The sequence below is a fragment of the Patella vulgata genome, chromosome 1, assembly GCF_932274485.2.
Source record: "Patella vulgata chromosome 1, xgPatVulg1.2, whole genome shotgun sequence".
Lineage (NCBI taxonomy): Eukaryota > Metazoa > Mollusca > Gastropoda > Patellidae > Patella > Patella vulgata.
This window is the reverse complement of record NC_065879.2, coordinates 52,201,305-52,226,384: the sequence shown is the minus strand read 5'-3', so window position 1 is coordinate 52,226,384 and position 25,080 is coordinate 52,201,305. Positions and strand designations below refer to the sequence as shown.

The 25,080-nt window shown below is 36.6% G+C and overlaps 1 protein-coding gene across 1 annotated transcript in view; it reads left to right on the top strand.

Annotated features, from left to right (window-relative positions):
* LOC126830155 (uncharacterized) overlaps positions 1-25,080 on the top strand; it is a 513,485-nt gene that overhangs the window by 255,671 nt on the left and 232,734 nt on the right. The window contains exon 12 of the mRNA XM_050560467.2: positions 22,394-22,611. The gene's annotated coding sequence lies outside the window, so the exon portion shown is untranslated. The remainder of the gene's footprint in view (positions 1-22,393; positions 22,612-25,080) is intronic.

The window sequence follows — 25,080 nt, the reverse complement described above, 5'->3', positions numbered from 1 at the left end:
TACTAAATTTCCCTGAAGTCGGGCCTAGGCGGAACTGAAAAATCGCGGGCGCCAATTAATCAATCCGCTCTGGCCACGCTCAAAATTCCACTCTAAATTTCCTCGCAAATATGAGTAAACGCCGACCTCCGCGATTATTTTAAACCGCCGCGGATATTGGCTTGACAGATCCACCGTGAAATTTAAGAAGTCAGACTTTCCAAGCATGTACAGTAGCTGGTTTGAAATAGGTTTATTTATCGTGAAATTGCATCGCAGTCATATCGTAGTCAAATATCAGCTAACGGCATGCAAAAAAAAGATTGTTAATTTAACACGGTTAGACACGCAGATTTTACTGACTTATATTGAAAAATGTCAGTCATCAAACATTGGCAGGCTTTTAAGTAATAAAATAAACAGAGTTATGGCTGTACCGATACATCACTTAGTGAATATGTTCGACATTTCTTTATCAAACATTGGCAGGCTTTTAAGTAATAAAATAAACAGAGTTATGGCTGTACCGATACATCACTTAGTGAATATGTTCAACATTTCTAAGACTTTCAAACTCATTCAAATTACGAAAATTTCAAAGATTAAACACATCGATACTGGTCTTACCGTGGGCGAAAGTTTTGTCTATTAAAATAGCTATTCCCATTCTGACAAATAAGTTACACAATGCATTGTAAATCGGTAAATAACACCTGAAGTAATATATCTTGGGATTTAAATCACAAATGAATTAAATGCTCATCTCCTGTTTTTAAGCACACATTGCCAGAAGTCACCGTCAGCCTTGCTGAACACATGTACATTAACACGTATCAGTCGGATAATACCGTGATGACCTTTTCATTTCGGCACCAAAGAGTCTGAGTCAATGCATACTGTCAATCAAGTTTCCATATTACGTGAATTCACATGTGCTATCAAAAGGAATTGATCATTGACTATAATAGAAGCCCCTTTAACAGCAAATTGTTACCATGTCGTAGTCTTGTAGACAATACTTTTATTCTGAATTGTCAGTAAATAATCAGTTGACCTCATTATTGAAGAACAATTACAATTGGGACGCGACCAATCTGGATTTTCACACAAAATAGTTGCCATTGTCATGGCTGAATTACGAACAGGCTACGATGAATAGCACCTACCCCCCACACACACCCACACACACACACACACACAGACACACCCACATACCTGCATCTAAGTGTTGTCAGGACCTTGACAGGAACCACACTTGATGGGACTATACTTTATTGCGTTTTTTTTCCCTAAAATCTATTACTGATCGGTCCACACTATCAACCAGTAATGAAAAATATGACAGAATATATCTTTAAATATTAAACAGTAGCAATTGCGATTGTTGGGACACTTTGTTAAGACCTTGGGTGATAAATCTTGTTTATGGGCTCTTAAAGAGACGTACCGGTAAAGACCTATAGTTACAATTATTATAAACACAACTACCCAGGATTTACTGAACTGCTGGGACGTCCTGATAATTACGTCTATTAAATTTTACACACTTAACACACCTATGTTTTAATGAAGTACTGGGACGTCCGTATAACGACGTACATAATGGTTACCAGGACGGTCCCGATAAAGACGTACATTCAATTCACACACCACAGGATTAATAAACTGTTGGTACTGAAGGTGTCCTTATAACGATGTATATAACTAATTCACACACCCTGTTGAAGCTGAACACGTCAAAGCTAAATTAAGTTTGAAGTGTGACAGGGCTGCAATTAGCCTGCATTACAGGCACACTATGATTGGTCTCCCCTTTGACCACGAATCAATATAAATATGTTTCCACTAAAAATCTAGACACACTCGGTCATTGCATCACTACTAGGACTAATTCAACGAAAATGTGAAAGAACAGAAAACAGCTAATCAATCATATTCCACCGATTTCGGAATCAAAGTAGAGAATATGACCGGGGGAAGGTGGGGGGAGAAATGGGGTTTAACATCAACTCGACACAAAGTAGGTCATTTGGGAACTAACATATGGTTCAATTTTATTTCAATATTTCGCTTGCGCGTATGGGTCTTAAGCCGTGGGAGGAAACCGGAGGGGGGGGGGGAAGAAATGGGGTTTAACATCCACTCTACACAAACTATGTCATTTGGGAACTAACATATGGTTCAATTTTATTTCAATATTGCGCTTGGGCGGAGATGTCGTAAAACTGATAGTGGGTTAAAAAGAAAATGTTTTATTTACTTTTTTATTCTTCAAACACAAACAAACAAGAAAATAAAAACAAAAACTTCATGTGGGTCCAGGATCGTGAACTTAAAACCAGATTTTTGTGGATAAACATTTAAAAATGCAGTAAAACTGGTAGTGGGTAAAAAAGAAAAAGCCTTGTTATTCACTTTCTTATTCTTTAAACACAAACATAAAACAAAATTCAAAGGAAGGGACAACTTTCTATTTCTTATGGTTTTTAACAAAAAACTTCACTTGGGTCCAGGATCGTGAACTTAAAACAGGATTTTTGCGAATACACATTTCACAATCAATTTTTCCAGGAAGCTTATCCCGAAGGAAGAATTTTCCGAGATCTTTTCTTACGGCCCTCTTTTCCTCTTCAGACCATGTTTTCCTATTCACTGAAATAATAATAGTGACTATTTACACTAGGCTACTTAGGCTATGTCTTGATTACAAAAAAGATGTACTTTAAGAATACTACTTGAAATAATTCATTTTAACCAAGACAATCAAGTCTTAAGAGACCTAAAATAATTTGGGCAAAAGTAAGATTGTAATGCAGGCTAATGAAGACAGGCATACGCCATACAGTGTGCTATGAGGGAAACTCTGCCTGGACAGTGTCGCTACAGCCTATAGATTTCCATCTGCTAAGAGATCTTTTACGTGCACTCCAATGTGTACACAGGTCATCGGTTTTTCGTTTGATCCAAACGATTAAGACAGCTGTCTTTGTCAGCCCTTTGTCCTGTACCACTGACAAGGGGGAAATCATGCCAGAAAAAAAGAATTAAAGGGAATGGCCAGCAAATTAAATACCAGCTTCCAGAATACATCTGATTATTTTCTCTGGATTAAACCACTCCTTGATAATTATCTTATCGTCCCTGACCCACAAAGGGCAGCACACAGAATTGAGCAAATCTCACTGGTGTTTTAACAATTTTGAATGAAGGTCTAATTTGTTTATTTAATTACTTCTATTTCACCATTATAACAGTGTAAATTATTTAATAAAACACGAAACTTACCAGTTTTACTTGTCTTAGTTTTTTTACCAACAGAGATATTCTTGTAACTACCTGTAATATCATATAACTAGGATAAGCAAACTCGTATTAATTTGAATACTAAGGGCATTTAATTTGGTAAATAATAACAAGAGGGAGAAAAGTGGTCTAGCGTTCACTCAACACAACCTACATCGTTTTAGGAATGACACATCATGCAATTCTACTTCATTAATTTGCTTGTACATAATATGTACTTTAGCTTGAGAACCTGGATAAAAGACACAAGCGACCTACTATTTGTCACAAGTGTGGGATCAAAAACATGCCCCGTGACCCAACAGCATGATTTATTTCAATTTCTTTCCAATCTTTTCACTATTTTTGAGCGTGCCGTAACAATGGTCAACTTGAACATAGTACCTTTCCCTGTCTTGGACTTTTTAGTCTTACTGCATTCATCCTCTAGAAACTCATCAGCATAGTTATCAACATCGGTGTCAAAATCACATTCAACATCATTACTGGTATCTATAATAATAGTAGAGTACAACATAAAAATCAAATTGCTATGCACTTGACAGCCATTTTTTAAATATTGACTTTTTTACCTAGGGATCTTGTCGGCTTCAGTCACTTGATGTTTCAAGAAACTGATTGATATAACAATGAACTGATAAATATGGTATCATAAATCAATCCACTTTCAATCTATCTGAAATCAACCTTTCCAATTTGAGTGGTTTTAATATCATCAAAGTCAATCAATGCCAGAAGAAATGTTAAATGTTATACCTGGTAGTTTCTTCTCAGATGTTTCATCTACATCTTCATCTTCGTCATTATCAACATCTAAAGTATCTGAATTAGAAAGAAATACCCGAAAACATCAAATGTGCCAAATTTACAAAGAAGGATAAATTGTTTACAAGCAAAGTATCAAATTAGAGGATTCATTATAGTGCAAATAAAACAGCTGAGAGAGAGAGAGAGAGAGTGTGAGAGAGAGAGAGAGATTTAACTTCCACTCATAAAACTAGATCATTCGAGACTAACACATGATTTATTTTTCAATAATCTAACTTCCGCTCATAAACTAAATCATTTCGAGACCAACACATGATTTATTTTTCAATAATTTGCTTGCTTGAATGGGTATTTCAGAAATGGGATTTAACATCCACTCGACATAAACTAGGTCATTTTGGGACTAACATGTTCAATTTTATTGCAATAATTCGCTAGTGCGTAAGGGTCTTTAGCAGTGGGAGGAAACCCACAAGGTTGGACAGGCGATCCTACTTCTTGCCATGTACAAGCGGAGATTTGAAACCATGCTGCTTGACTTATGACAGACATTGTAATCATGCGCACGCATTAACCATTTGGCCACCCAAATGGGATGAAACATGGAGGACCAAAGAAAATCCCATGATGTTACGCAGGTGACAAAAGTCTTCGCCAGTACAAGTGTAGGATTGTGAGTACAATCAGGGGCCATATCGTAAGACATAAGGAACCAGGATCGTTGGGAGATAAAACTATATTTCAATCTTTGTCAAAATTAGATAAAAATCTAGCTCATTATTTTGTAAGTTCATTACTTGTGAAATTGTTGCAATGTGTTTTCGTAAAGCTGTTGATGTTATCAGATTTGGGTTCTTTGTGCCTGCGGCTTCAGCAAATTTTCGTAGCACATCACAGCTTCTTATTGGAGTTTCAGATGAACCCTGCCTGGCGAATAAATAAGGATTTTTACTGGCTATACCCCCTTTTTCTCTTTTACTGTTGAGTAGCTCGATATTTACTTTGTTTTCATTGGTCAAAAGAACAGCAACCCTCCTTCCTCTTTTACCTCTCATCTCAACTCTGTGCATATATTTACATAGCCTCAGCTCTAATTTAGATAATGAATTTTTCACTTCTGAAGTCATTGTAGTCTGTTTGTTACTAATACCATCAAGAAATTGCTGCAAAGAAAGAAATTGTGTCTCCCCTCCACGTCGTCTATTAAAAAGTACTACTTGCGCAAGTAGTGTTTCTGCAAAGTTTCTCCAGGTTGTACTGTCTGTATTGGATTCAATTTCTTTCCTCTCTGACTCCGCTTTTTGCTTCAAATACTTGTTCAACTTTTGCAAATCTTCTGTCATTGGAAGCCTTTTAGGTTTATTGAATCTGGCCTTCTCTAGGGTTTCTCTAGCAAGTACAGACACCTCAACATCCATTCAGAAGTGCATAAATCAAGAAAATCTATTGCCTGTTTCTTCAAGGTCTCATCTCCATTGATAATTGCTGCTGCTTTAATATGTTCGGCACACTTTTTTAGAGAGCCACCAAGTTTTGGAGCAAGTGAGGGTGTGGCATATTATGTAGCATTCTCTTCATTGAATCTTGATACTTTCTTAGCAGCAGTTAGGATATAAAAGTATGCTGGTTTTATAAAGTCTTTCAAAGCATAGATGTTTTTGTTAATCTTTCTTAGCACTAGCAATAATCGAGGCAACTCTCTCATTTTTTGTCGTACGTACTGAAACTGTTGCTTATTTTGGGCACATTTTTTGAATAGTTGTGTACCAAATGTTACAATTGTTGCATTATTTCTGGCAACAAGACTGATTTCATCTATATTAAGTTTGTCTAAGATATTTTCCCTGAAAATGTTACTAGCATTTTTTGACACCGGCAGCAAAGCAGCACTTGCATTTTGATGACGTACTTTTCCTGCGGATTTGGAATTACAGATCTTTGCATGTCTCCAAAATTCTTGTTTCTTAAAAAAACCTAGACATGTTTGGCATGGGATATAGTTTGAATGATCTCCTCTGTATGAAGCTGGTCTTCGGACTGGAATGATATCACCCGTACCCCCTTCTAATGTATTTCTGTTGTGCAGATAATTTCCACGCTTTATAATTTTTGCAAAATGCATTTTTCGCTGTTTCGAAGACTTCTTGAAAGACAAAGCCTTTTGTACTTCTATCTCATCATGGTGTATAGCTTCTAGATGTCGGGCCATTTTCGACAATCTTTTACTACAAAACAAACAACAGTTCTGTCTATTAATACGTTGTCCTAAAGTAACTGTTGTTAAAACATTTAATACTGTAGTGCTATCTGGTAAAGCAGATATGTCTGGAACAATCGGTATAATTTCCGAATCATCCGAGGAATGCGAATTTTCAACAATTTTAGCTGAAAAAGACATTTTTGGAACAGCTTCATTACCGTCATCTGAGGATGAATAGCTTGAATTTTCAGGATTCCAGGAATCTGACGAGGAAACCATATTTAAATCTAAGTCAGGAAATAAGGGTTCTCTAGACTCATAATATGAAAGATTAGTCTTTTTTCTTAAATTGTGTCCTGAGAGTTTCTGTGTACTGGCATTTGTTACTTCTATGACAGCATCGACTTCCGCTGGTAGAGGAGGTGTTTCTGTTATAGTGTTTTCTAGGACAGCGTCGTTTTCCACAGGCAGAGGAGGTGTTCCTGTTATAGTGTTTTCTAGGACAGCATCGAGTTCGACAGGTAGAGGGGGTGTTTCTGTTATAATGTTTATGACAGCATCGAGTTCGACAGGTAGAGGAGGTGTTTTTGATGCAGTGTTTTCTCTAACAGCATCGAGTTCGACAGGTAGAGGAGGTGTTTTTGATACAGCGTTTTCTCTCACAGCATCGAGTTCCACAGGTAGAGGAGGTGTTTCTGTTTTAGTGTTTTCTATAACAGCGTCGTTTTCTACAGGTAGAGGAGGTGTTTCTGTTATAGTGTTTTCTCTGACAGTGTCGTTTTCCACAGGTAGAGGAGGTGTTTTTGATACAGTGTTTTCTCTGACAGCATCGAGTTCGACAGGTAGAGGGGGTGTTTCTGTTATAGTGTTTATGACAGCATCGAGTTCGACAGGTAAAGGAGGTGTTTTTGATACAGTGTTTTCTCTCACAGCATCGAGTTCGACAGGTAGAGGAGGTGTTTTTGATACAGTGTTTTCTCTCACAGCATCGAGTTCGACAGGTAGAGGAGGTGTTTTTGATACAGCGTTTTCTCTCACAGCATCGAGTTCCACAGGTAGAGGAGGTGTTTCTGCTATAGTGTTTTCTATAACAGCGTTGTTTTCCACAGGTAGAGGAGGTGTTTCTGTTATAGTGTTTTCTAGGACAGCATCGACTTCCATGGGTAGAGGTGTTTTTATTACAGTGTTTTTTAGGACAGCGTCATTTTCCACAGGTAGAGAAGGTGTTTCTTTTACAGTGTTTTCTCTGACAGTGTTGTTTTCCACAGGTAGAGGAGGTGTTTCTATTACAGTGTTTTCTGTGACAGCATTGAGTTCCACGGGTAGAGGAGGTGTTTTTCTTAGGGTGTTTTTTATGACAGCATCGAGTTCCACGGGTAGAGAAGGTGTTTTTCTTACAGTGTTTTTTTATCACAGCATCGAGTTCCACAGGAGGGTTAACATCATCTACCACAGTCACAGGCATTATTGTTGTGGCATAAACAAAATCGGCTAAAAATGCCTTTAAAGTAGTCTTTTTTTTCTTCAACTGGTCTGAAAAGATTGAAAATCAAATACTGATTATAATTTGAGTTAGGTTAAAATTTATAGAAGCCTTGTTGTAAATCATTGGTCTTCCCCTTGGCTAAATTTTAATAAGTTCAAAGGATTAGAATTGATAAAAGTGATTCTTAATATAGAAAGACGATATCCTCTTGTTATCAAAAAGAAAGAGAATTAATTGTAAGCTGTTGAATACTGTTTTTTGTTATCTTTCTACAATTTTTATATCAATAAGTCATTGTCAGTTAATGTACATAGCACGAAAAGTGTAATATCGCGAGACTTAGTCAAATGTTATTTCTGTTATCTTCAGTATATTTTGGTAAGAAGATATATGTCCTCGTAAAAAGGTAAACAGTTTTGAAACGCATGGAAAAAAAACATATGTTATGACAATCAGAGGACCAAACGTAAGATATATGATGACAAATAAGGTAAAAACCTTATTAAGTAATTCAATTCAAAATAAAACAACAAAAAGTTTAAAAATGATTTCAAAAAGTCTTGTGGACGCTCTAGAGGTCAAAGTTAATATCCGATTGACTTTAAATTTATACATAGTGTTTAAGGTCATGAGATGAAGAAGCCTATTGATTTTCAGCGATTTGCGATAATTTTTGCCAGAGTTATGGCCCTTGATCACTTTGAAAAGTCTTGTGGATGCTCTAGACGTTAAAGTTAATATTCGATTGACTTTAAATTGATACACAGTGTTTAAAAAAGGTCATGAGACAAAGAATCCTATTGATTTTCAGCGATTTCCGATAATTTTTGCCAGAGTTATGGCCTTTGATCACTTTGAAAAATCTTGTGGACGCTCTAGAGGCTAAAGTAAAAATCTGATTGACTTCAGATTGATACACAGAGTTTAAGGTCTTGAGACGAACAAGTATATTGATTTTCAATGAATCTTTATGACTTGAACAGCTAAAGTTTCGTATACTAAACGTTAGCATGGGGCAGAACAAATTCTAATGAGTTGTTACTCTTAATTAGATGTTAATGTATTATAAATGTTTCATTACCGAAAAAAGTATAAATATGCGACAATTCTTGATGACTGCCCGGACGATATAGCAGCTGTGGGCGTATGTTTCGTTGCCTGGCAACCTATCTTTTTAACATTCACCATTTTTATTCGTACTTCATATGCAAATAATCGTAATCAAAATAAACCGATCGGATAATTGGCCCACGGGAAAATACACGATTCATCTAATAATTCAACACAGTAGATAAATTAAGCAGTTCTTATTTCTATACGCATCTCGGGTAATTGAACTACTCGTCTAATAAATAAATGCACTAGATAAGTGAACAGTCAGCCATTTCTAAACCCCTCTCGGTGAAATTAAACGCTGTACCATTAAATTAAGCCATAGTACTAATTAAACTATTTTTGTAATTTTCAAACGATTATTATCAATTATCAAACAATATTTTGAAATTAAACTATATACTTAGTTTTTAGCACTATAACCCCCATTATAAACGATACCGGTTTCACAGTGTATATAGCGACAAGCTAAATTTACCGTATGTCTATATATATTCTTTTGTTCTGACAATTTATTGTTTTGCCTGTCGAAATGAGTACCACGTAAACGGCAACTCATTGCCAGTTTATTGTTTTGCGTGTTGAAATGAGTACCGCGCAACCCGTAACTCAAAGCCAGTTTATTGTTTTGTGTGTTGAAATTAGTATAACGTACGTAACCTGTACTTGTTTCAATGCAACTTTTAATAGATAAAGACAAAAGTTCAATGAGTTTGCAATTATATTTATATTATAAACAAACAAACACTCTATACAATAGAAATGTTAGCTGTTCAATAATAATTATTATATAGCCAGCGTTGGACGAACAGATGCTGTAGTGATTGATCTAAGATTCCTGCACTGAATCCAGAATTTGTGCTGAACTCTTCTATATATATATATATTTACAAAAGAAACTTTACAAATATACAAATATCCTATATGACCAACTGTCTGTATAATTTTTTACTCATCTGTCCAAATCAATGAACGCGAGATTTTAACGTATATAGAAGGGCTTTCGTCGCCGGATCATGTAGATTACATTAGGCAAACAAGTGATATTGCGTAACTTTTTCAATTATTAAAAATATAGAATTTATATGGTAGTGGTGATCTTATTTTGGTCGGTTGAGCCATCTTTTCCTCGAATTTAATACAGAAGTATTATTCATTTCGTTGCCTGCTCATGTAGATTATGTTAGGCAAACAAGTGATATTGCGTAAATTTTTTAATTAATAATAACATAGAATTTATATGATAGTGGTGATCTTATTTTGGTCAGTTGAGTGATCTTATTCATTTCAAGTAGAAATTTTCTACAACGTTTTATCATATTTTTATAAATCTATTTACACAAGTATTTTTTTTTTCTCACTTTTTCAATTTTTTAAACTACACTACAAAACATATATTTAGTAATTAACAAAAGTTTTTAACATAATTTTCGTTCTTTCCTTCTAACTCCGCAACATTTTCTACTCTGAACGAACGCTTCAGGATGCTTACGGTCGCCCTTTCTAGTATGTATATGTGTCTTCGATTGTTTTAATGGCGTCGCAAACACGATCCGTCCTCTCTTGTTTTAGATAGAAATTTAACAGGGAAATTGCCAAATTCTTCCACTTTCAATACTTGACCCACGAAGAAGTCTTTAAAAAAATTGACACCGACCCAGTCATCGACTTTTAAATGTATCTGCAAAGAAAAAAATGCATACAATTAATACAACAGTAAAACAAAATATTATTAGCTGTGTGAACTTTCCTAATTTCTTTGAACCAATGGATAAACAAAACATATTCAAGTTGGGTAAATCTAGAGCTGCAAACAATTGCAAATAGACATGCCATAGTTTTGAAGTAACATATACTATTCAAAAAAAGTAGGGGATATTTGATTTTGGGGGCATAATACTAAAATATGCAAATGACTATGAAAAAAGTCACTATAGAACCTAACAGAAGAAACATTTCCAGTTACATGTGACGCCCAAACGCACCAATAGCTACGGCATGGAATGCAGGTGATGCTTGGGATCATCATGGGGGTCCAACCCAAGATTTGCACGACTCTGACTTTGAATGTTACAGTCATTGTGGCATTGAATTCCAGGGTGGAAACATCAGTTTAATTGTTTTAGTGACCAGAAAACAAATTTTGATATGCGTCGGCTAACCCAAAATGAAAGGTTACGTGCCCTTGGCATGCTACAGATCGGCACAACACAGGCGGTTGTGGCGCGGACGATGAATGTTTCTCAGTCTGTCATAAGCAGGCTATGGTCCAGATACCGTTATACACAATCTGTACAGGACAGACCACGCTCAGGTCGACCCAGGGCGACAACTCGAGCCCAGGATCGATTTATCCGTACCTTGGCCTTGAGAAATCGTGTCATCACAGCAAATCAGATCAGCGCTCGTCTTCAAACAGACACTTGTGTGAGAGTGAGTGGCCAGACGATTCGGAATCGACTGCATAGGGGTCACCTTCGCGCCCGACGTCCTCGCGTGATCCCTTGTTTGAGAGATCATCACATTCAGGCAAGACGTCGTTGGTGTAGGGATCATCAACACTGGGATAATCGACACTGGAGCAATGTGATGTTTTCAGATGAGTCAAGGTTCACTGTTGATTTTTTGGACAGACGTAGGAGGGTGTGGCGTCGTCGAAACGAGCGCTTCCAAGACGTTAACGTCATCAGACATGATCGATTTGGGGGTGGTTCTGTTATGGTTGCTGGAAGAACGGCTTTACATGTTGTTGCAGGGCGTGTTACAGGCCAGTACTACCGGGACAACATCTTGGCAGTCCATGTTGTGCCGTTCGCATGACGTCATGGCCGCCGTTTCATCTTCCAGGATGACAACGCAAGATGTCACAGGGCCAGGATCGTTACAGGTTACCTCCAACAACAAAACATCACCACATTACCTTGGCCAGCACTGAGTCCCGACCTCTCCCCCCATCGAGCATGTCTGGGACATGCTTGGACAGAGGTTACGTCAACAACGTCCTGCCAATGTCCAAGAACTTGCTGCTGCGTTGCAACAGGAATGGGACAATCTGGACCAAAATGACCTTAGACGTCTCATTAGGAGTAGGCCACGTCGGATCAATGCTTGTTTGGCAAACAGAGGAGGATTTACCCGTTACTGACTTGATTGTGATGCTGTGGTAACTTTGCTGTTTGACCCCGGGTATCATTTTACCCTTATAATGGTCAGTCTGTGCCTTACTTAGTCTAACGATCATTTGGAATAAATCGATGAATGTGAACTTCATTTCATTTTGTCATTTGTTTCTTCGTCAGTTTCATTAGGTGACTTTAATAACACTTAAAAATCAAATATCCCCTACTTTTTTTGAATAGTATATATTAGGCTTCAATTTCACATCATTTAAAATATTAACGTATGAAATTATTCTACAATTTTTAAAATCTTCTGAGGCAATATTAAGTATAAGTGGAAAAAGTACAAGTATATATAATGTTATACCCCTAATGGAATAAATTCATTCAAGCAGTTCTGGTGCCACTGAAAAATAAAATAGAAGATGTTGTATTAGTAACGATAAATTGTAATTGCTTTATTTGGAAAAGCTAAGTTCTCGCGGTAAAAACCACATATCTAGACCTGTGGATTGTTTATATATTGTTGTGTATTACAATTTTAACGTCCAATAGATTAATTATGATATTATGGACAGGTTGATTTAATTAAAATTATTTACATATGAAAGAGGCATAAAGAAAAGTAAAAACATAAAAAAATGTTTTGTTTGTAAAAATGTCATGGTGTTTTTAATTAAAATCAAGTAATAAGGCTTTTCCCATCGCAAATGGTTTCCTATAGTGTGAGGGTCTTAGTGTTTCATTAATTAGACCTAGCAAAACTTATTTAACAATCATCATATAGATGTTTTCTATACTGTGAGGATCTGAACAGTGTTTCATTAATTAGACCTAGGACCTAGCAAAACTTACATCATCACATGTAGATGGTTTCCATAGCGGTCAGATTAAAGTACATATTTGAGTATTGGTGAGAGGACATGAAATTGGCTTCTTATTAAAATTTCATATATACCAATGTCCAAAAGAAATTTAATATATTTTATTCCCGGTGTATATTAAAGGAGCTAAATCGCTAATATTTTGGACCTAGAAATTGGCACGAATGGGTCGCAACACATATAATAATGTAATATGAATTTATATAAACTGTTTTACATTCAATCGTGTAGGTTTTACTGTGAATTATCATCAGTTATGTTCGGCGAAATACGCCTGAAGTCTCGACCGCAAATCAGTTTCTAGCGTCTGGTTATTCCAGTCAACACCGATATTATTTATTGTGCATGCTCTCCAAATAAGAACATGATATCACCGTTTGACATGACTTGTGGAATATGTCTAGCCTCATTCTTTGAGCACCTTGTTACAAATGGCGCTGAAACGCATTATGGTACACGATTCGTGTACCAATGGCAAAATGTTTATTTTGTCTTAAATAAAATATTGGATATCAGAAGCCCATCTTTTCCAGGTAAGATCACAACACCAATGCTGATTTAAATTGCAAAAAAAATTTGTCAAAGATTTTGTATGATATTGAGTTACGGACTTAGCTACTTTAAAAGATGTATTGCATAATAGTGTTTATTTTGCCATCCGGGGCCGGTTCAGCTACTTAAAAAGATGTATTGCATAATAGTGTTTATTTTGCCATCCGGTTCAACAGTTCGCCAGATAATGAAACGTCCTTAAAAATAGTCAGGACCCACATAATGCGCTCAATAATAAATTTTCTGAAATAATAATAATTAAAGCTATATGATATGTCATACTAATGACTTTTCCTGATTGTTGTCCATAAATTGATTCCAAGTATATCATGGCATGTCGGTACAGACTACTGCAATAAGAGTTATTTTCTTTATTACAAATGATCACAAATAACCAAACCAAAATAAGACAATAATCGTCATAAATTTATTCACATTGTTGATATTTTCAATAATACCATTATTGATCATGAAAGCTACTTAATAGCTGAGAGACTAACAGTGCCGTAACTAGCTCAGAGCAACGAGGGGGGCAAGAAGTGTTCTCGGGGGGGGGGGGGGGATGCTGTAATATTGACGGACAATGTATATCTATTTTTTTTATGGTCGAAAATGTTCTCACAGAGGGGGGGGGGCCAAAGTTTTTACAGCGGGGGCTTTGACCCCCCCCCCCCCCTGCGCCCCCCCCGCCCCTAGTTACGGGCCTGGAGACTAATCTTGTCGACTCATAATCTTGATTGGTTAATTAACACGTCAGTGTTATAAACTCTACCAAACGTTGACTCATCTGATTGTGTATTGGTCCGTTTAACACTGATATGTTTATTACCCGAGATTATGAGCCGATAAGATTAGCCAACAAATGGTTTAACCATAATAAATTAATATGAGGTTTTAAAGTTATAAAAGAGAACCCAACATATTTTTGAAAATCAATATTAATTTCATTTTCAGAGAACGTCCATTGGAGAATTGCTAGCTGATCCAACAAATCCTCGAAATAACCAACTTCATGCTAATACAAACATGAGTCGATTAGAATTCCTGACCACAATTTTAGAATTTAACTCAGAAGCCAGTAACGATATTTATGAAGACTTTAGGGCATTACTGTGCCCCATCATGTCACAAAGCCGTTTGATTCACATATTATATTAAATTATCTTTTTAGGGGATCGAATGTAGCCTGATAAAATTGATAAACGGAGAGGAAGTTTCTGTAAAAGTGTTGACATGTGAAGAAGAGTTGGGCCGTTTTCAGAGTTCCCATTAAAGTATATGGCACAGTTATTTTCCCATGAATGAAAAATAAGTAAAATATTCACTTTCCCTAAAGGAATGCTTATCGTATTCTGCATTCCAACTTTAGTCCAAGAAGTCACATCTTACTTTCAATTGCGCCGCATTGTCTGTATTCTACAGTTGGTTGGTAAATTGAATTTAGGCAAATCCAAACAGAAATGGCATCCCTATTTTGAATATTGCGCGTGGACCGTGGCGGTCTATTCTCCAAAAGCGCCGACAATTATGAATATGGCTGTATAGTTATCACTTAATAAAACTAATTATTTTTTGGTTTTGTTTCTTCCATTAGAATAAGAAGAGAAGATTAAATAATGAGACAAGGTAAGTTTAAGATTTTGTTACAGTATGTTAAGTTTGACCATTGTGATATTATACAATATGGCCGATATACTGGTCTTTTTGTTCAACAAAAAGTGTACGGCTTTGTTATTTGCCTTCAACCACAGCCCATAACTAGATGCCGTGATTAAAATAATGATTTCTTTAAAGTAAAAACGGAGTTAATGGTATAAACTTCATTGAATTTCAGTGGAAATATCCAAGCCTTCACACTAACAGAAAGTGCTAGCAGATCGACGGCTAAAATCTATTCTTCTTCCTGATGGATTTGGTGACATACCAACGACCTTATTTCAAAAAGTGGAGGGGAAAACAAAGAGTCACACTTGGCTTCAGGTAATTGAAATATATTGATTTCTAAGACAGTCACTTGACACATTAAATGAAATGGGGTTTAACGTCCTACTTTTCTGCACCGACTGGGCTAATGAAGACGGGCATACGCCATACAGTGTCCAATGTGGGAATTTTGGCCCGGACAGCGGCGCTACGGCCTGCTCTTTCTGCACCGACTGGGCTAATGAAGACGGGCATACGCCATACAGTGTCCAATGTGGGAATTTTGGCCCGGACAGCGGCGCTACGGCCTGCTCTTATTTCAACTCTCAAGGGTTCTTTTACGTGCACGACAAAGTGTACACAGGACCACGGTTTTTCGTCCCATCACAAAGACAAGACACTGTTCCTTGCCAGGCCATCCGTCCTGCACCACTGACATGGGGAAACCACGCTGGAAAATCCCTCGAACTTTCTCGACCAACACCGGGGACTGAACCCCGGATCTCCTGGTTAGTGAGTCAGTGCCTTACTCAATGAACCACCACCACTCCCAGTTGACACATAGATGGGAATAAGAACTATAACCCATAAACAGATAGCTATTTCAAAATGAGAGTGAATTATAATCTGTACGATATTTAATATAAATATTGTGTTTTTCAGCTAATGACATCTGGGACCATAGCCTATTGTCTGAGAGGAATGTTAGGCCGGACACAAGGAGAAACATTAGCAACATTTTTGTTTAGTCTAAACAGAATGTTCGATACGGTGGCACCGACAGAGACACTCGAAAGGGAATGGCACGGTGCATTGGCGTTGAAGGAGAGAGATTTTCCCTTATCGATCCGAGTGAGTAACAATACTTATTAACCGTATTCTGACTCGGTATGATCTAACCATCGATTGATTTAGGTATAATTAGTGACGTACGCGAGGCAGCATATGCTTAGTTGTTTGCGTAGCTAACAAATTTATTATACTTCATATTAAAACCACCTTTGAGCAGTTGACATACTTACATACACAGTTCTTGTACTTAAATAACATTCATGTTTCTATCAATTGAAATAAATTACGAAATGTAGATGGCAGTAATTTATTTTTCAGACCATCAACTTTCACATATTGCACCATTTACCGTACTATGTAAGACAATTCGGTCCAGTCAACAACTTTTGGATGTTTGGATGTGAAAGATTTAACCAAGCTCGCATCGACGCAATTACGAGACGTCAACATCCGGAGAAGTCAGCGATGAACATTATGGAGGTAAGATAGTTTCCTTTTGATCATTTGCTATATGTTCAGTGACATGAGTACTTGAAAAACTAAAAAGAGATGAAATGTGAGGCCATCCAGGTATGATATACGACTTCCAGGCGTGAAGCCCAGTGAACCCAGTTTATGGCACCGTCAATCCCCAATAAAAATTGTAAAATATAAGTTTTATTTTCTATTACAGAGTCAGTGGCTGATATCAGTCTTGAAGTGTTGCGGGCTTTTCCGTGATGCCTCTACTAAAGCCCTTGAATTGAGGCAAAAGCAGGTACCCCTAGGAGTAAAGGAAGAGCTTGTTAGGTTGGGATTAGTTAAAGAGCAAAAGGACGTGGTTGCAGAAAAGAAAATTGTTCATATAAAACGGAATGAATTCGGGGAGGTGACTTACTGTGTAGCCTTTACTAACAAGTTGCCATCTCTTGTCGCCATCAAAGTAAATGAAGAATATTATAGTGGGACAATAGTTAAATTGTGTGTATGCAACATTAATATCAATTCATTGTCGACCCCGCTTATAAACGCGAAAGAAAATGATGTTTTTTGGATTTTGTCCATTAACAGTGTATAGATCAAAACCCAAGCCAGACATTTATAGATTTCAGAAAGGACAATAAAAATCGTTATGGTATTTGTAAAAGATTGGTTATTTTAATTTCATCAGTAAAAAATTATACCAATTATACTACAAAAATTAAAACCGTCATGTAGATTTTCCGCAAATGATAATTACACCGATCAAATGATCATAGTTATTGTTTATCTGTATTCTATTGTACATTTATATATTACTGCTTTAATTACCAATCAATTGATCATATGTACTCGATTGTAAATTTATATATTATTGCTTAATCATAATTTCCTTAAATCATTTTTAGAGCTACCAATCGCTATATCATCATTTACGATACCAAAGACCAATCAGCTGGACCTCCAGTTTTAACTTGATTTTATTCTGACGAAGAAGCATTTTATTGTAACTGTATAAAGTATATGTTTATGATATAAATATAGTTGTTGTCTATTATAACTGGGAGTGTCTATTATAACTGGGAGTGTCTGTACCGTATGTACTGTACTGTATTTTTCATCTAACGTCCGCTTTCACCTTAATTAGGGGATATCGCAGACAATGAAATAATTTATGGTGATACAGTAATGATAAGTTTTTATGCACCATTCCACCATAATGAAGGTTGAAATCTAATTTCGGGAAAATTGAAATGAAACTGGCCGACAAAATGGCCACTCTTTTTGTACACAAAATGTGTAAAAGTATGTAATATGAAGGTTGTGGACCCTCTAGAGGTCACAATCTTTATCCGATTTTGATGAAACTTAAAACATATCTTTATATCCCAAAGATCTCAGTCCCTTTTGATACCAAACACCAATCAGCTTGACCTCCAGTTTTAACTTGATTTTATTCTGACGAAGAAACATTTTATTGTAACTGTATAAAGTATACGTTTATGATATAAATATAGTTGCTGTCTATTATAACTGGAAGTGTCTGTGCCATATGTACTGTACTGTATTTTTCATCTAACGTCCGCTTCCACCTTAATTAGGGGATATCGCAGACAAAGAAAAAATACAGTGGACTCTGTCACATCCGATGTCTGATCAATCCGGATTGCTGTGACATACGAAATGATTTTCATGTCCCGATTTATTTCCTTATTACTTCAGCCAAAAAATCGCTGGTAAATCCGGATTCTGTATGTTCCGGATTCCGACATCAATCAGCCGTGCCGTCACATAATTTCCATTGAATCGACACCGTATAATCCGTACTTCAAACGGTGGGTGTGAAGCATCCAATTATCGGTGAGATTAAAACTCAATGGGTGTGAAGCCAGAAAAGATTAACAAGCAATCACCAATCAATTATCGGTGAGATTAAAACTCGCAAGCGCCGGTCTGTGTTGATTACTTTGATAATGTTATAAATTCTTTGTTGATTATTTTACAATTTATAATCTCTTGTAAGAGTGCGCTTGGTATTTGATTTTAGTTACACATGTCAAATACTGCGACATTATATAAAAATTGCCGCGATTGAAGAATCATTATACATTATTGTATTCAAAATGTCTGAACGTCCTGCAAAGCGTGCCCGAACAGATTTGACAGTAGATGTAAAGCGGCAACTTATAGCAGATTTCGAGAAAGTTCCACGACCTGCGCAGAAGGAATTAGCCGTTAAGTATTCAATTGGCCAAGCTACAGTGTCAGACATATTAAAGCGGAAAGATGAATTTAAACAGAAGTTTGCCGATAATTTAAACTGCAGTAAGAAACGATTTTACATCAACTCAAAATTTGAAGACGTCAACACAATGACACATGAGTGGTTTGTACACATGAGTGGTTTGTACACATGAGTGGTTTGTACGCATGAGTGGTTTAAGGGAGTGGACAAGATCAACCTGCCAGTCAATTGGTCGGCCAATCGCAAAGCTTGGATGACAGGTGCCATTTACACGTAACAGAGAAGACAAGTGGACAATTGACTGAAGACGGGGACGATGAAGAATATACATTAACGAAAGACTTGACCTATTCCAAAATGCCTACGCATGCTCAACGACATTAAACACTTCGCACAGATTAAGGACGAAAAGATGATAGCAACAATTTATTTGTTAGAAGATGTTGTCCAGGACTCCGCCTTATGATATGCTTCCGGTAATCTTAAGCAAACTACTTTAAACAATTACATGCATTGATATTTATAAATATATTGTACGCATGCATTGATATTACATGTAAATGATTTTATGAATATATTGTACGCATGCATTGTTATTGTTAATTATTTAATGTAATAAAATTTTGAAAGTACAGAAAGGTTTATCATTTTTAAAGGGAATAGCATTCTGGTGATTCGAAGCTACAATATAAAAATACTTCCGGTTTTTCGAAGTTACAGTATTTCCGGTTTTGGAGAAAGCTCGGTATTCCGAAACGTTGTGTGATTCGAAATATTGTAACGATCCCGTACGATGTCGGATGTGACAGAGTCCACTGTAATTTATGGTGATACAGTAATGATAAGTTTTTACGCACCGCTTGACTTTGTTGTTTGGTTTTTTACAGGTTTATGTGGTTTTATTTACGGGAGTGCCAAGCGATCAGCCCTATCAATAAACTGGAATGAGTTACGGGTTACGTGGTACTAATTTCAACACACAAAACAATAAACCAGTTATATGAGTTACGGGTTACGTGGTACTAATTTCAACACGCAAAACAATAAACCAGTTATATGAGTTACGGGTTACGTGGTACTAATCACTACAGCATCTGTTCATCAAATTTTGAAAATTGAGTTATTGTTTTAATGTGTTTTTTATTTAGGATTTAAAGGGTGCTGATGACGAAAATTGTAATAAACGCACTCCTTTCGTAAAGAAACATCCACAACACATACGGCATAATATTCACATGATAGTGTTATACTGAAGAACAATCTATACATTAGTAGTCTGTTGTGTATATTATAACTTTGGTGAGATTAACTCAGTTAATCTCATCAATTAATTAGCACCTTAGTGCCAGCTAGTGGTCAGGAGATTATTGACCCGTGACAGTTATCATTGATCTGTGACAGTTGATTAGTAATAGTATTACTCAATGACACACACCCGCTTGTCGATTAATTTACATCATCAGCCACATGGTTTCGATTAACACATTCGTGCAACGGCAATCTATTTACGATTAGAATTAATTTTTTTTCTGCCACTTATCATAGTGAATCGCATGAAGTTACCCAAAAAACATTATCGCCAAAACCAAATATTTATCGATAATGTCTTGCACGCGGTGTCTGGGCCAATCAGCAAATGAGTTGTGTAGACAGCATGGCAACAGGCGGAGTTTATTTATATTTTTGGGGGGTTTTAAAACTCGATTGTATCCGTTCAAAATCAATTCATTGACAATATTTTGATCATATTTGTAAACTAGAGATGCTCCGCTTTACAACAATGCCAATTATTATGCAAGAGGATTGACCAGTCGTCCCGCTGCGAGCGAAGAAAAATAACTAATTTCGCCAAGAATTTTAAGAAATAGAACAGATTTAAGAATACGTAACAGGTGTTTTAAAATGTTTTATTGCTATTTTGATCTTTTGTGTCGATAGATAGTATATTTATAGACTCATTTTTGTGAAAATCTCAATTTCGATAAAAATCAATATTTTCACTTATTTTGTCTTTATCTCCTTATTGATTCGCGCGCATTCCAACTCATTTAGCTGCGGCCGGTCACATATATAGACATACAGTATATTTAGCTTATCGCTATGTACCCAGATATATTCAAACTGGGGTCTGACTGCTGGATACTTATAAATGACGACATTGTTTTCGCCTTTTTACAACAGATTAAGGTCCATATTTATATTTTATTATGCAACTTTATAAGTGGCGTGACTATAAAACACGTACTGTGTCTTATGTTCATCAACAAATACAAAAGACGCATAGAGAGAAAGAGAGAGAAATTGGGTTTAACGTTTACTCGACACAAACTTGGTCATTTCGGGACTAACATATGGTTTAATTTTATTTCAATAATTCGCTTGCACGTAGGGGTCTTTAGCAGTGGGAGGAAACCGAGGGACCCGGAGAAAACCCACGAGGTTGGACAGGCAACCCTACTCCTTGTCATGTACAACCAGGAATTCGAAACCACGCCAGTTAACTCAATGACAGGCCTTGTGATACAGCGCGCAGCGCGCTAACCATTCGGTCATCCAACCCCCCAAGACGCATAGAAGAAACAGCCCCGTACAACTCCACATATAAAGACCTGTCCTTATACAAAGACCTATTTGCGTAAAACACACCGGCGAATGAAAAATCGCACGGTAAAAACAAATTTCCTTCCCAAGTTTGGATTTAACACTCACGCGTCAGAAAAAGCCTGTTGGTCCTTGATTATACAGTTATAACAACTGTGTTCAAAATGTCATTAATTAGTTGGTTAATAAATTTTATTAAGAGGGATTAACAGCTCATTTAACGCTGAACACTAGTGAACAGTTCTTGAGTGACTACTTTTAAACAGAGTATAGTTTCATGGTCTAGTGAACTGTATTCATCATATGACATGTGAACTGTGTACATCATATTTATCATGAGGGGTGGCATTCCAAAATAAATAAACTTGTCACCAACCACCCCAACATCTATCACTTCATCCACCTCATCAAGCAAGAGCAAATTTTCTGTGATGTGACCCTGAAGCAGCTTGCTGCCACTCTGAAACCCAGAAAAAGGAAGTATCGGCAGCTGGAAGAGAGGCTAGTGACTGAGAAGCGGCGCCTCCATGAAGGACACTACGCCGTCAGCCAGTATGGGGATGCTGTCTCCCACCTAGTGGGCTTGCAATATTTTATTCTAGAATGATTGAAAATGTTGTATATTTTATAGGAAAATGTTTGTTTTTGTATAATAATCTGTAAAAAGAGTGGATGTGAAATGAAATAAAATATTGAATTGAACTGTCTTTCAATGAACTGTTTCAATCCTCTGGTAGACCCTTAATTAATCCTAATTAATCCCCATTGTTGCATCGTTAATTGTTAATTAATCCCCTAACAAAGGAACTGGCATACTAGGGTCAAACAAACAGGTCTTTATATAAGAAAGTAACAGGCAATCAGGGTGATTTCATTATTTGTCTCATCAAAAGTAGCTGTCTATGCAGGTGGTTCTGTACCTAATGGGTTAAAAACACAAGAAACTATAGTTCAAAAACTATTTTTCAGGTGTCTGCTGTGTCTTCAATAAATCCTAATGAAAATGATGAAAATAACGGTGTTGGACAGGGTTTAAATCTGACACAAGAATTACCTAAAACAACTAGTCCAGGTCAAGACGAACTGGCGACTAACTTTGGTCTGTATGTAGAAACGGAAGGGGGTGTTTCTGGTCGACCACATACACCTCAGACACAAACTGCCCGAGTCGAAGCTTATTTAAACACGTAGGTAGTTTCAAATTTCTAATAATTATCTAACTACAGTTTTTAAAATATTTTTTTTTCAAATTTGGTGTCAAGCATTGTGGTCATGAGAGGACAAACCGTATCAATATTCATTGTTCTGTGACTTTCTGTTCTAGAGTTATCCCTCCATTTCCAAAAACCTTGTTTTTTAACGGATGATATTCAAATTTGGTGGGAAGCATTGGGGTAACGAGAGGTTGAACCCTATTGATTTTCAGCATTCGCGACTTTTTGTTCCGGACTTTTCCCCCTTTTCCGAAACAAGGCTGCAGTTTATAACGGACGTTTTTCAATTTTGGTGGGAAGCATTGGGATCGTAAGTAAATGAGCTCAAGAATCTTTAATGATGTGGAGGCAGCATGATGTCATTTTGGTGATGTCATCGACGCTATATTGATTAACCCAAAAGAGCGTCTTTCTAATTCGTTTGTCGATATGCCTGCCTCCTCTGTTATCAGCTTAGGTGAAGTATTTGGAGATTGATGACAGATGTTGATATAGATCAATTTACCAGAAGTCGTCATATTCGTAAGGGAATTACCTCAATTGGCGCCACACATGCGCAAGGCACATTTGTCAATAACGTAAACATTGCATTCGGATGATTCTTGAGAATATTATTATTGACTGTACATTTTTATACACCCACATGGAAATGTGGACGTATATTGCCATCGCCTCCGTCCGTCCGTTCATCGTCCACAATTTCTTGTGAACACTCTAACGCCAAAAGTTATCATCCAGTTGTTTTGAAATTGATATATGTTGTTTACATTAGTGAGATTAAGAAGCCTATTTAATTTCAATAATTTCCGTTTATTACGTCTAGAGTTATGACCCTTGTTTCACTATGATGACCCTTGTCAACATCCGATCTATATGAAATTTATATGCAATATTTAAATTAGGGAAATGAAGAAGCCTATTGAATTTCAGCAATTTCTGTTTATTACTTCTAGAGTTACGGCCCTTGTTTCACTTTGTTTAACCTTGTGAACGCTATCATCCGATCTTTCTGAAATTTATATGCATTATTTAAATTAGTGAAAAGTAGAAGCCTATTGAATTTCAGCAATTTCCGTTTATTACATCTAGAGTTATGGCCCTTGTTTCACTTTATTGAACCTTGTGAATGCTCTAACATCAAAAGTTATCTGCCGATCTGTATGAAATTTATATGCGTCATTTAAATTAGTAAAGAGAAGAATCCTGTTGAATTTCAGCAGTTTCAGTTGATTACTTCTAGAGTTATGGCCCTTGTTTCAATTTGTTCAACCTTGTTAATGCTCGATTGATGAAAGTTATCATCCGATATTTTCTAGATGACACTGGGCAAACTAATTACAAGACATGAAAAGTAAACGGCATTGTATTACTACTCACCCGTAAGTTACTAGACGGCTCTCGGTAAAGTGGTAATTTGGCGTAAAATCTAAACGCCTTAAGTAATTAAACTCTCTGTTCATTTCTTGACAACGACCGGGAAAATAAAGGCCTTGTCTAAAAACTAAACCCCTTTCAAATCTAAATGGTAGTGTTCATTTCTAAAAAACATCCCGAGAAACTGGACGGTCGTAAAGCAGACGATCGATGTCAAAAGTAAACAGTGTTTCCTTATCTACACGGTAGCACAAACTGGGCGGTTTTTGATGAATCTTGACGGTATTTAACACATTCTTGATGGCAATCTATTAGCTGGATACGTGTATTAAATTCTAGATGATAAGCGTAGTTTCTTTTCTTTTTTCGTAAGATCTGGACGATACCCGGTCCCTAGTGTATGCATCATGTAAATTTGTAAAACAGGTCTATTGAATTTCAGCAATTTCCGTCAATAATTTCTAGAGTTATGGCAGTTGTGAACCTTGTGAACGTTTGAATGGCAAAAGTGATCATCTGATCTGTATGAAATTTATATGTATTATTTAAATTAGTAAAACGAAAAAGCCTGTCAAATTACTGTAGATTACTTCCAGAGTTGAGACCCTTGTTTCAGTTTGTAGTACCTTGTGAACCCTCAAACGGCAAAAATTATAATCCGATCTCTATGGAACTGTCTTGTAAAGGCCCCCAATTACCTACAAAGGAATAAATATACTATTCAAAAAAAGTAGGGGATATTTGATTTTTAAGTGTTATTAAAGTCACATAATGAAACTGACGAAGAAACAAATGACAAAATGAAATGAAGTTCACATTCATCGATTTATTCCAAATGATCGTTAGACTAAGTAAGGCACAGACTGACCATTATAAGGGTAAAATGATACCCGGGGTCAAACAGCAAAGTTACCACAGCATCACAACCAAGTCAGTAACGGGTAAATCCTCCTCTGTTTGCCAAACAAGCATTGATCCGACGTGGCATACTCCTAATGAGACGTCTAAGGTCATTTTGGTCCAGATTGTCCCATTCCTGTTGCAACGCAGCAGCAAGTTCTTGGACAT